General features: G+C 39.2%; 1 pseudogene; it reads left to right on the top strand.

Annotated features, from left to right (window-relative positions):
• Window positions 1-1,719: 1,719 nt before the first annotated feature.
• LOC131422017 (ERI1 exoribonuclease 2-like) lies at window positions 1,720-14,344 on the top strand (annotated as a pseudogene).
• Window positions 14,345-14,508: the final 164 nt, after the last annotated feature.

The raw sequence follows: 14,508 nt of genomic DNA, 5'->3' as shown, positions 1-14,508 counted from the left end.
AGCAGGTTCCGAGAGGCCAGCGGTGGGGGCGCCTGCCCAGCGTCCAGGGCGGACGGGGCCCTGCCGGCGGCTGGGGCGAGGCTCTGGGAGCCCCAACCCGCCTCGGCCGCCCACCCCGGCGCTGCTCACCTTGGCCCCGGGCCGCCTCTCCTCAAGTTCCCAGCCGGCTCTCATCGCCTCGGCCGCCCCGACCAGCTTGTTGGGGGCCCGCCTCCTCTTCCTGCCCTTCTTGGGGAGCCCCCCGGTCCTCGCCCTCTCCGGCTCCATGAGGCTGTGCAGAAAGATCGGCTGGAGCTGAGGAAACCCCGACGCCCAGCTTCCCGGGCCGTGCGTCCTGAGTGGGGAGCGGCAGGGGCGTCGACAGCTCCCACCTCCCTCAGGTCCTCTCCTCAATTCCCTTTACACAGCGCTCCCCGCCCGCCCCGAAAAGCCAGGGCGCCGACCGCCTGCCCCAAACCAAACGGTTTTACCGTCCGCACCGGAGGCTGGATTCCAAACGGTTCCCCAACGGCGCAAACGCGCCTCTGCCCCTCGGACAAGAAGAAAGGGGGCGCTGCCAAGCGGCTCCCCTCGACCAGAACCAGTCCCCACGTCCCGAAGCCCGGAGCCCCCTCAGCCGCGTGGGGCGTTAAAACGGACCGGAAATGGATTCGGCCGACTTCCGGCGGTTGGGCTGTGAAGCGAAAGGTGTGTCGGGAAAGGCGGCCAAGAGGCTGGGGTGTTCCGGGCAGAGTTCGCTCCGGGTCCGGTGCTGCCGTCCGCGCAGGCTGGGCAGGGGCAGCCGCGGGTCTCCCACCTGCGCTCTGTGGCCCGGGCTGAAAGGCCTCAGCCTGCAGCCTCAGGACGCCCTGTTCGCGTGGTTGGAAGGACCAGGGTCCTTGACTGTGTGGCCTAGAGCCGGTGTCGGCCCACTCTAGGCCTCGGGGAAACGATTGGACGTGACAGCGTTCGGAGGTCTCAGGCAGCCCGCACCGCACCCATGAAGCTGTTCATCCTACTACGTCCTAGGGATCCATTTAATGCACAATGTGAATGGTTGTGGCCTTCTCCCTGCTTCCTGGACACGCTGTGCACATTTGTGATTTCTAGAATTGGTGTAATAAAGAATGCATTTGGTATGAGAGTTCACGTACCAAATATGTGTTTTTTGGCAAATTAGCGAATTCGTTTTCTCATTCGTTACTCATACAAGGTAGCAAAAGTGACCACCTTGTACAGTGGTTGAGGATTAAATGAGGTCACCATCTTAGTTCAGTGCCTGCTATGTAGTAAGCAATCAATAGACGTTAACTCTCATTCTCAATACCCCATCACACCCCATAAACAAAAAAACTAGAACAGGAGGCGTCTGCCTGGTTAAACTCTACCTACTCATCCAAGTAGTTTGTCTCGCTGTCTCAGTCAGCTCTTCCTTCTCTGTGGACTCAGTGTCATTGGATATCCTTTATCATATATTACCTTATAGTAGCTTAGCATGGATGTCTAGTTTTTTTCTCAGATATTTTAAGCTCCTAGAAGACTGGACCTGCCCTGTCTCCTCAGAACTGTGCTGTACACATAGCAAGGGCTTGAAAACTGCAAAGGGAAGAGTAACTTAAGCTTTTCAATGCATCTTTACTTCTATGATCACTTCTGTGCTATCACTGAAAACTAAGGGGGAGGGAGTCGAAAGACTTAGTCTAAGCTTGCAATATGTGCTTTGAGGCCCATGCAGGTAAAATGACTACTCAAATCAAAAGACAGGGTGGCAGTTAGTACAAAAATCAAGGTCTTTTGCCCTCCAAGTCTAGTTCAGTCTCCTCTCAATCACAATACATTAATACATTAATAATGAGGGTTATATCCTTAGTTTGTTAGCCTATTTAAACAGGAGTGTGAATGAGTTTGTTGAACATATGGGGTTGTTTTACACTTTTAGGCAGCTTGGATTAATTAGGAGAAAGTCAATTGCACCAGCAAATGGAAATCTAGGAAGAAGCAAATCCAGTAAGCAGTGTGCTTAGTTTCTTTACATTTTGTAGCTTTGCACCTTTAACACTGGTAAAGCCTAAGGACACCCAGATCTTTTGCAAAGCAGTTGTTTGACTACTTAATTGCCATGGATTTTGAGTCGACATGCTGGAACGATGGGAAACGCCACCAGAGCCAGAAAATAAGTAAGTCTGGACTGCCAATGGCCAAGACTAGCGCTAGATGAGTAACTTGAAGGTTTCTAGACAGAAATCATTCAACAGTTAGTTTAAGAAAACAAAATAGTCTATGAATTGGTAGTTCTATAAAACCTGATTTGACACAAAAAAAGAAGAAAAACCTGAATACCTATATGTGTCATCATACAAAATAATCATTTTAGGATTACATACAAAATCTCAATTGCATAGAAGTGAAAAAAAAACACCTCTGCAAAAGCGAGTACATTTCAACTTCCTTATGGTCTTCATATTTAATTGTGGAAATATATTCAAGACTTTTAAGTAGATATACTTATAACTTAATATTTTGAGTTATTCTTTGGCATAACTTTATTATAATCGTTACATCAGACTGCTTTGGTAATTTTAATATGCCTTTACTGAAACAGGGATTGTTTAATAATGCTAGATGATGGTAATCTAGGTTTAATTTAGAGTGATTACAGCATTGATTTCACAATTCTATATTCAAGTGTCAATTGATTCTTTCATGTAGTTGAATGTCCAGCAGTATTGCTGAACACGTCAACTGGAGAGATTGAATCTGAGTTCCAAGCTTATGTTCAGCCTCAGGAACATCCAGTTTTTTCTGAATTTTGCATGGAACTGACAGCCATAAAGTAGGTATGCCCTTCTCTTTTCACCACCTCTCTTCTCACCTGCCCCCAACCAAAAAACAAGGAAGTATGATGGAAATACTAAAATTCAGAAATCAGTTTCAAAAATAAAGTAAAAGCTATGTACATACCAGTTGGAATTTGATTTATTCAGTGTTAAGAGAAATAATGTCCCCTCCAGAAGGCCATTGGAATCTTTAAAAATAAGGAATAATAGTGCTGTAAAAATAAATATCAAATTTATTTTGAGGAAATTAAATGACACCAAATTTCTGTCAGTCTGGATTTATTATATTTGTGTGATTTTAGATTGCTCAACCTAATTTTTATCTTGCAGAGTTCTGATCATTATATTATCTCTTTCTCATGTGTTTTCACATCTTTTCACTAGGTAAACTCTTTGTCAGAACCTCTTCTTCTTTGTTATATCCCCCCACAGTGCCTAATGATGTGCTCAATAATTATAGAATTCAATTGTTGAATTCATATTTTGTGACTGTTTAGTCTCAAGCTGATGAAGGAGTCCCTCTGAAGATTTGCTTATCTCACTTCTGTAAATGGATTCAGAAGACTCAGCAATAGAATAAAATTATTTTTGCTACTGGGGTTGTAGATCTTCCTAGTTCTGAAGTAAAATTATGTGCAGTTGTTACTTGGTCAGGTGAAAAAATAATTTATATCTATCAATTATCAATGCATTACCATTATATAATTCTATATCTCTAGTAAGGATTATACTTAACCTCCTGGGCCAGGAAAAGAAATCCAAATGCCTAGCAGATGTTAAACAAGAATAGTAAATTTAGTCATATTTTTTAAATTATCATTCTGGGATACCTTAAAATTTTAAGCCTTAACTTGAAGAATCTTTCTGGATTGTTCCTCTCTGTTCTTCTGAATCCAGGTAACAATGATTTAGTGACAGGTCTTCTCATGCTATTTTCTACAACCTTGAATAAAAATAGTTCTCATTCAACTCACATCCTTTGCTTTTATACTTTCATACTTACTAAGGTAGACATCAAGGAAAAAAAATGGGCCATTTAAGGTCTTTCGTATGCCAATGATATAGCATTGTCATTAATATCATTGATAGCGATGCTGTGCCATTGATAGTGATAAATAACTGGCAAGCAATAGGATATATTGGAGCATATGAGGAAGCCATTTGGTGTAAAACTAATTCAGCCTGACCTTTTTTCCCCAAAAGGGGCTGTGGCCTTTGAACATGCATTGTATATCTGCTTTAAGCATTTACCATGTCCCAAAGACAAGAACAAATGCCCTTAAGATAAGGACGCAACTTCCCCCACATTGGCATTTCCTTACGGATAAGCATTTCTCCCTAGGGTAGGACTTAATTGCTGCACTCATCCTGTGACCACTCAACTCGAGACAGCAGACCTGATACCCACTGTGTCCATCAATCACTGTGCTGACAGGGCAATCTCATGACTATTGTAAAAGGGACATTGCAATCATGTGATACATGCTCTTTGACAGTGTATAACCACTCTGTACACTCCCACTTCTTTGGCGTGCTCCATTCCTTTGTGAAAGGACTCTCCCGGGCTACATGGTCCTGAAATTTGGCTCATAATAAACTCACCCCAATTTTGATTTATAGATTGGTTATGGATTTTTTGCATCGACAATAGCATAGCACTGATAGGCATATTTGGTTTCAGGTTGCTATAAGATGATTGGTTTCTCAATTACATTAATATTTTCCTAGAATGTGGAAAGCATATAACCTTCTTCATATAGCCTTTGTAATTTAACACCTTACTCTTCTTTCTGAAATATTCAGTGTGTTTTATAGGGTCTTTAAGAAACTTTGAAAGTCAGTTACCAACCTAATTTATTTCTTTCCTTCTTCCTTCCTTCCTTTCCCCCTTCCTTCCTTCCTTCCTTCCTTCCTTCCTTCCTTCCTTCCTTCCTTCCTTTCCTGAGGAAGATTCTCCCTGAGCTAACGTCTGTGCCAGTCTTCCTTTATTTTTTAGTATGTGAGCTGCCAGGACAGCATGGCCACTAATAGAGTGGCGTAGTCCATGCCTGTTAACTGAACCTGGGCTGCTGAAGCAGAGCACACTGAACTTAAAAACATTACAGAGCAATGTAGGTCCATGCCTGGGCACCAAAGCAGAGTGTGCTGAACTTAACCACTAGGCTCCTGGGGCTAGCCCAACCTAATTTCTTTCTTTTCTTTTTCAGTGAGGAAGATTGGCCCTGAGCTAACATCTGTTGCCAATCTTCCTCTTTTTCCTTCAGGAATATTGTCCCTGAGCTAATGTCCATGCCAATCCTCCTCTATTTTGTATGTGGGTCGCTGCCACAGCATGGCTTGATGAGTGGTATGGGTCCACACCCGGGATCCAAATCTGTGAAGCTCAGGCCACCAAAGTGGAGCACATGAATTCAACCACTACACCACCGGGCTGGCCCCCAACCTAATTTCTTAATAGAAAGTTATATAAAGTGAATAATTGTTAGATATTACCAGAGCCATTAAATCTATTTTATTTTATATGATTTATTATATTATTATATATATAGTATATAGTATAGTATAGCATTATAGTTTACTAGTACATATTATATTATTTTATATCTTACTATTCTGTTTTATATCGTCTTTTAGCAATTTATTTATAAATGATGATAGCATAAGTAAAAACTGCTGGTATTGTTGACTTTATTCTATTTTAATATACTTCATGCAGACTGGGACTTGGGGGCTTTCCTGGAGTATGAGTTTAAAAGAAAACAGCTGTTAAAACCTATGGTCTTAAATTCTTGTATTGATCTCAGAGTAACTTACAAGGCAAAGGTCAAAGATGGGGGCATGTTCACTTTCCTTCTCTTGAAAAATGATTAAACTTTATCCCACATGTGGGCATGGGTTTCTACAAATAAAATACTTTCTTTTGAAATGTTCCCATAAATACATTTGTTAAAGTATGTAAAAACAACACAACAATAATATGCACTATCCAAATCGAATAGAACGAAAAATTATGAAAAGTAAGTGGTTAATACAAAGCCTTTCAAATAGTAATCCTTTTTTTATATATGTCTTCTTTGATTTGATTTGATTTTCTATAAGAGACAACCGAGAGGACTAAGAGGTCCCCAGCAGGAAGTGGGAACAGAATTCTTGGGATGAGAACATTCTGCTTAGTATAAATTGAAAATCATTTTATTATGTAAGTTATTTTACTTTTATAAAGTCTTTCATTTGAATCTCCCTTTTTTGTGATGTCATTAATAAGGAATATACTTCAGCCTAAAAAAAGCTCCTGATCGGACTGTGTTGACTGTGTGTGTGGACCTGTGGGCAGCAGGGCTTGTCAGCTGCAGAAGACTTGTGCTTCTCAAAGACTCACATAGGGGGTTTGCCTCACCTTCCAAAGCCTGAAATAATTGGGTGCTCCTATGCCTGAGGCCAGCCCCACCCAGCTGCAATCCTCAGAGAGCTGACAAGAGACCTAAAGGCTGGAGGCTTATAGCAATTGTAAGGCCCTGAGCCTAACAACCTGCCACGCTGTGGGCCTACTCACTTAAAAGAAATACTGCAACACAAATGTGCTATTAGAACCTGCAGCCAACTGTGCTGGGGATCCCCACACCTGATAAAGAGACTGAAGGGCCCACAACAACTACAAGCAGCTGAGCATTACAACAGCTGGCCAGGAGCATAACTCGGCCTCCCTGGGCGCCTACAGGGAGAGCAAACAGGCCACAACAGAAGGACACACGTAGCCCACATAGGGGTCACCCCTGGAACATTGAGAACTGAGAGAAGGACACAACAGGCCTCCTAAGGCATCACTTATATAAGGTCACCTATCCAAGAGCAGGAGACGTAGCTGACCTACATAATACGTAGACACAAGCACAGGGAAAGAGGCAAAATGAGGAGGCAAAGGAATACATTCCAAGTAAGGGAACAGGACAAAACCCCAGAAAAGGAGCTAAGTGAAACAGAAATGAGCAACCTACCCGACAGAGAGTTCAAACAAAGAGTGTGAAGGATGCTCACTGATCTGGGGAGAAGAATAGATGAACTCAGTGAGAACATCAACAAAGAAATGGAAGATATAAAAAAGAACCAATCAGAAATGAAGAATACAATACTGGAAATGAAAAATTCACTAGAGGGACGCAAAAGCAGAGTAGAGGATACAGAAGAATGGATCTGGGAGCTGGACAAAAGCTAGAAGAAATTACCCAAGCTGAACAGGTAAAAGAGAAAAGAATTAAAAAGAGTGAGGACAGTCTAAGGGACCTCTGGGACAACATCAAGTGCACTAACATCCGTGTTATAGGTGTCCCAGAAGGAGAAGAGCGAGACAAAGGGGCAGAGAATCTATTTCAAGAAATAATAGATGAAAACGTCCCTAACCTAAGGAAGGAAACAGACATCCAGGTACAGGAAGCACACAGAGCCCCAAACAAGATAAACCCAAAAAGGCCCACACCAAGACACATCATCATCAAAATGTCCAGAATTAAAGATAAAGAGAGAATCATAAAAGCCGTAAGAGAAAATCAAGTTACATACAAAGGAAACCCCATAAGGCTATCAGCTGACTTCTCAGCAGAAACCTTACAGGCTAGAAGAGAGTGGCACAATATATTTAAAGTGCTAAAAGGAAAAAACTTACAGCCAAGAATACTCTACCCAGCAAGGTTATCATTCAAAATGGAAGGAGAGATCAAAAATTTTCCAGACAAGCAAAAATTAAAGGAGTTTGTCACCAAGAAACCAGTGCTACAAGAAATGTTAAAGGGACTGATTTAAGGGGAAAAGAGAAGACCACAAATAGGAAAAATTATCTATTTCCATGAAAAGAGGGTAATGGATACAAATGCACAAAAAAGAGGTTAGATATGATATCAAAAACATAAAAGGAGGGAGGAGGGGAGTTAAAGAGTAGAGCTTTCAGACAGAGGTCAAACTAAAGAGACCATCAATTCTGTATAGAAGAAGAAAGGAACAGAGAAGGACTACTAAAACACTGAGAAAAAAAAAGTTAAAAAATGGCAGTAAGTACGTACTTATCAATAGCTACTTTAAACGTCAATGGACTAAATGCTCCAATTAAAAGGCATAGGGTGGCTGACTGGATAAAAAAACAAGACCCATATATATGCTGCATACAAGAGACACACTTCAGACCTAAAGACACTCACAAACTGAAAGTGAAGGGATGGAAAAAGATACTCCACGCAAATGGCAATGAAAAGAAAGCTGGGGTAGCAGTACTCATATCAGACAAAATAGACTTTAAAACGAAAACTGTAAAAAGAGACAAAGAAGGGCATTACATAATGATCAAGGGAACAATCCAACAAGAGGATATAACACTTGTAAATATCTACGCACCCAATGTAGGTGCACCTAAATATATAAAGCAATTATTAACAGACATAAAAACAGAAATAGACAGTAACACAATAATAGTAGGGGACTTTAACACTCCACTTACACCAACGGATAGATCATCCAAACAGAAGATCAATAAGGAAACATTGGCCTTAAATGACACACTAGAACAGATGGACCTAGTAGATATATACAGAGCATTCCATCCAAAAACGGAAGAATACACGTTCTTTTCAAATGCACATGGAACATTCTCCAGGATTGATCACATATTAGGCCACAAAACAAGTCTCCATAAACTTAAGAAGATTGAAATAATACCAAGCATCTTTTCTGACCACAACGGTATGAAACTAGAAATCAATTATAGGAAGAAAATCAGAAAAGCCACAAATACATGGAGATTAAACAAAATGCTACTGAACAACGACTGGGTCAATGAAGAAACCAAAGAAGAAATCAAAAAATACCTGGAGAGAAATGAAAATGAAAATACGACATGCCAGAATTTATGGGATACAGCAAAAGCGGTTCTAAGTGGGAAGTTTACAGCAATACAGGCCTATATCAACAAACAAGAAAAATCTCAAATAAACAATCTAACAATGCACCTAAAGGAACTGGAAAAAGAAGAACAAACAAAGCACAAAATCAGTAGAAGAAGGGAAATAATAAAAATCAGAGCAGAAATAATGAAATAGAGACCAAAAAAAAATAGAAAAAATTAATAAAACCAAGAGCTGGTTCTTTGAAAAGATAAACAAAATTGACAAACCTTTAGCTAGACTCACCAAGAAAAAAAGAGAAAAGGCACAAATAAGTAAAATCAGAAATGAAAGAGGAGAAATTACAACAGACACCTCAGAAATATAAAAGATTATAAGAGAATACTATGAAAAGCTATATGCCAACCAATTCGACAATCTGGAAGAAATGGATAAATTCTTAGACTCATACAACCTTCCAAAACTGGATCAAGAAGAAGTAGAGAATTTGAATAGACCAATCACCAGTAAGGAGATCGAAACAGTAATCAAAAACCTCCCCAACATTGAGGGTATAATGCAAAGTGAAATAAGTCAGAGGGAGAAGGTCAAATACCACATGATTTCCTTCATTAAGTAGTAGATAATAACAACAATAAACAAACACATAGAGACAGATTGGATTGGTGGTTACCAGGGGGGAAGGGGGGAGGGAGGAGGGTGAAAGGGATAATTCGGTACATGTGTGTGGTGATGGGTTGTAATTAGTATTTTGGTGGTGAATATGATGTAATCTATGCAGAAATAGAAGTATAATGATGTACACCTGAAATTTTTACAATGTTATAAACCAATGTTATTGCAATAAACAAAAAATTAAAAAAAAAAAACTCCCCAAAAATAAAAGTTCAGGACTGGACGGTTTCCCTGGTGAATTCTACCAAACATTCAAAGAAGACTTAATACCTATCCTTCTCAAAATCTTCCAGAAAATTGAGGAGCGGGGGAAGCTCCCTAACTCATTCTACAAAGCTGACATTACCCTGATACCAAAACCAGACAAGGACAACACAAAAAAAAGAAAATTACAGGCCAATATCACTGAGGAACATCGATGCAAAAATCCTCAACAAAATACTAGCAAATCGCATACAATACGTTAAAAAGATTATACACCATGATCAAGTGGGATTTATTCCAGGTATGCAGGGATGGTTCAACATTCGCAAATCAATCAACGTGATACACCACATTAATAAAATGAAGAATAAAAATCACATGATCATCTCAATAGATGCAGAGAAAGCATTTGACAAGATACAGCATCCATTTATGATAAAAACTCTGAATAAAATGGGGATAGAAGGAAAGTACCTCAACATAATAAGGCCCATATATGAGAAACCCCCAGCTAATATCATCTTCAATGGTGAAAAACTGATAGCTATCCCTCTAAGAACAGGAATCAGACAAGGATGCCCACTCTCACCACTCCTACTTAACATAGTACTGGAAGTCCTAGCCAGAGCAATCAGGAAAGGGAAAGAAATAAAAAGGATCCAAATTGGAAAGGAAGAAGTGAAACTGTCACTATTTGCAGATGACATGATTTTATATATAGAAAACCCTAAAGAATCCACCAGAAAACTTTTAGAAGTAATAAACGAATATGGTAAAGTTGCAGGATACAAAATCAGCATACAAAAATCAGTTTCATTTCTATACGCTAACAACGAAGTAGCAGAAAGAGAAATTAAGAATACCATCCCATTTACAATTGCAACAAAAAGAATAAAATACCTAGGAATAAACTCAACCAAAGAGGTGAAAGAGCTGTACACGGAAAACTATAAAACATTTCTGAAAGAAATTGAAGAAGACACAAAGAAATGGAAAGATATTCCGTGCTCTTGGATTGGAAGAATTAACATAGTTAAGATGTCCATACTTCCTAAAGCAATCTATAGATTCAATGCATCCATATCAAAGTTCCAACAACATTTTTCACAGAAATAGAGCAAAGAATCCTAAAATTTATATGGAACAACAAAAGACCCCGAATAGCTAAAAGAATCCTGAGAAAAAAGAACAAAGCTGGAGGTATCACACTCCCTGATTTCAAAATATACTACAAAGCTATAGTAACCAAAACAGCATGGTACTGGCACAAAAACAGACACACAGATCAATGGAATAGAATCGAAAGCCCAGAAATTAACCCACACATCTATGGACAGCTAATCTTTGACAAAGGAGCCAAGAACATACAATGAGGAAAAGAAAGTCTCTTCAACAAATGGTGTTGGGAAAACTGGATAGCCACATGCAAAAAAATGAAAGTAGACCCTTACCTTACACCATACACAAAAATTAACTCCAAATGGATTAAAGACTTGAATGTAAGACCTGAAACTATGAAACTTCTAGAAGAAAACATAGGCAGTACGCTCTTCGACATCGGTCTTAGCAACATCTTTTCAAACACCATGTCTGACCGGGCAAGAGAAACAATAGAAAAAATAAACAAATGGGACTACATGAAACTAAAAAGCTTCTGCACAGCAAAGGAAACCATCAACAAAACGAAAAGACAACCTAACAATTGGGAGAAGATATTTGCAAACCATACATCTGATAAGGGCTTAATCTCCAAAATATATAAAGAACTCATGCATCTCAACAACAAAAAAACTACCAACCCAATTAAAAAATGGGCAAAAGACCTGAACAGACATTTCTCCAAAGAAGATATACAGATGGCCAACAGGCACATGAAAAGATGTTCAAAATCATTAACTATCAGAGAAATGCAAATCAAAACTACAATGAGATATCACCTCACACCCGTCAGAATGGCTAGAATTAACAAGACAGGAAACAACATATGTTGGAGAGGATGTGGAGAGAAGGGAACTCTCATATACTGCTGGTGGGAGTGCAAACTGGTGCAGCCACTATGGAAAACAGTATGGAGATTTCTCAAAAAATCAAGGATAGGTCTACCATATGATCCAGCTATTCCACTGCTGGGTATTTATCCAAAGAACTTGGAAACACCAATGCCTAAAGATACATGCACCCCTGTGTTCATTGCAGCATTATTCACAATAGCCAAGACTTGGAAGCAACCTAAGTGCCCATCAAGGGACGAATGGCTAAAGAAGCTGTGGTATATATACACAGTGGAATACTACTCAGCCATAAGAAACGATGAAATCCAGCCATTTGTGACAACATGGATGGACATTGAGGGTATTATGCAAAGTGAAATAAGTCAGAGGGAGAAGGTCAAATACCATATGATTTCCTTCATTAAGTAGTAGATAATAACAACAATAAACAAACACATAGAGACAGAGATTGGATTGGTGGTTACCAGAGGGGAAGGGGGGAGGGAGGAGGGCGAAAGGGATAATTCAGCACATGTGTGTGGTGATGGGTTGTATTTAGTATTTTGGTGGTGAACATGATGTCATCTATGCAGAAATAGAAGTATAATGATGTACACTTGAAATTTATACAATGTTATAAACCAATGTTACTGCAATAAACAAAAAATTAAAAAAAAAAAGCTCCTGATCTACACAATTCAAATTGTTTCTAAGACTTTCAAATTATAACTTTCATAAAGTATTGTAAAGACTGCCATCTAGTGGCTTTCCAGTTGCTAAAAAGAATGAAAAGTATTAGCTAAATCAAATGAAGATTAAACAAATACTCAAATAATACAGTGGACTAGTGAAAAAACTAACAAGACTATTAGATTACTCATGAAACATGGTCCCTACAGAATGTTCCCTACATTTTTGTGAACTATCTAACAAATTTTCACTTCCTCCTCTGTGAATTGGGGAGATCTTGTCTTTCTTTGGTCCGGTTGCCACAGCTTTCCATGAGACCAATTTATCATGATGAAAATTAGTAGATGATCATAAAACTAACAGTATTTTCCAATTTCTATTTAAGTAGTGGTGTGTTTTTTTGTTTGTTTGTTTGTTTGCTATATTTCTTTACACTGGTACCACTAAATTCAGTGTTTGATATCTATTTCCTTAGGGTTGGATGATTCTCAGTACTGCCCTTCTTGCTTGGAAAATGATCAGGAATGGTTGCTTAATGAAAATTAAAAGGTCCTTGAACAAGGTTAGTGGTGTCTTGCCTCTTTATTCTGTCATCTCAAACTCCAGATTTAATCATAGGTTCATCGAATTTTAGATAGCACGTGTGCAATGATTTATAAATCAATGATGATATTTTTCTTTCTTTTCATATCATATAATGTACATTAAAGAAATTATGAATGCACAGTTTCTAAAGCTGTTGGATTTGTCTGTGGAATCATAGGTTCCCACTAAGAAGAATCCCAACATTTTGGCCAGAAATTTGAATACAAATAAGTTGAAGAAACATCGGCCTGCAACAGTAGCATTCAGCGTTCCAGCATATTTGATAGTGGTCGTAAAAATACAAAAACTTCTCACGAAAAAGTTAAAATGACGTCAATTGGTGTGAATTCTCCTAAAAAGGTACAGCAAGATCAGTTACAGCTAAAGAGCAGTACAAAAGTGGGTCTTCACAGTGTCAAAAGGGGTTTACCTCTTTTTAATACTAAGTCCGCCACTTCTCTGGGGCAGTTGCAGTCTCCCAGCTTGAATACACCTATGCAGAAGCAAATAAAAAGCAACATCTTGCATTTAATACCAAATCTAAGTATTCAACAATTGTTTCAACTACCATTTCATCTGTTAATTGTGTTTCTGATACAGAAATGAGTTCTGCTCTTGACTGTTTACCTATTTTGGCCGATTGGGAGGATGTAGCTTTACTGCCAGCATCTCAGCCTGAGCAAAATATAGATTTCATATCTGCCATCAGTGACTCAAACTTAGATACTTCATTTAATTCTGGAGAAAGAATAATGGTTTTAAAAGAATCTGAAATGCTAAGTCATGAAAACTTTGGAAGCACAGAAGAAACTCCTCAAAATTCTGAGACCTCTGAGTCTATTGTGTATGAGTCCACATACTACTATTTATAATGTAAAAGAAGCCAAAGATCCGGGTTCAGATTTTTTTGACTTTAAAGTACCTGAATGCAAATCAAGCAACTTCAGCAGTGTTAATGCCAATATGTTTCATCCTTCAGTTTTCGGGAAACATCCTCTTCTTTCACGTGGTACTAAAAGGAGTCCATCTATTCCCCTAGCTTTCCCACCAGCAAAAAAAACAGACCTTCACTACTCGTGAAGAAAAGCCTACATCATCTGCTGACTCCCCAGGGAGAAGTTCTTCCCAGAAGGTTCTCCACTCTATCTTAACTTCTACAGTTAACCTGCAAAGGCCTTGGAAGAGTGGGAGAATGACACCTCCTTTATGCAAATGTGGCCGAAGATCTAAGAGACTTGTTGTTTCTAATAATGGACCAAAACACGGAAAAGTCTTCTCCTGTTGCCCTAGTGGGAAATATCAAGAAAACAGAAAATGCTCTGGTTATTCCAAATGAGGGCAAACACTTCAAAAGGAAAGAGCCAATAGCATAGTTCTCTCTCATTCCCCAGAGGGACTCAGTTTTGGTTTTCCAGAAACAAGCCCTATTTGTGACAGAAATGTAAATTTTTGTACGGAAAATTCGTTGAGACTCAGACCTTCAATGAGGAACTGAAAAATTTTCTTTACATCTAAACTATATTTTTACTTTAATGTGACTTTCAGTGCAGTAAAGAGAAAAAAGCGTATAGGGCTACAAGTTATGAGGATTTAGCATAGTCTGTAGATGACACTGAGGCTATTAAACACATACACACACACACACACTCACTGAAAACA

The sequence above is a fragment of the Diceros bicornis genome, chromosome 26 (genome assembly GCF_020826845.1).
Source record: "Diceros bicornis minor isolate mBicDic1 chromosome 26, mDicBic1.mat.cur, whole genome shotgun sequence".
NCBI classification, from domain to species: Eukaryota; Metazoa; Chordata; class Mammalia; order Perissodactyla; family Rhinocerotidae; genus Diceros; species Diceros bicornis.
Note: the sequence above shows the minus strand (reverse complement) of the source record. Positions and strands in the feature narration are given on the sequence as shown.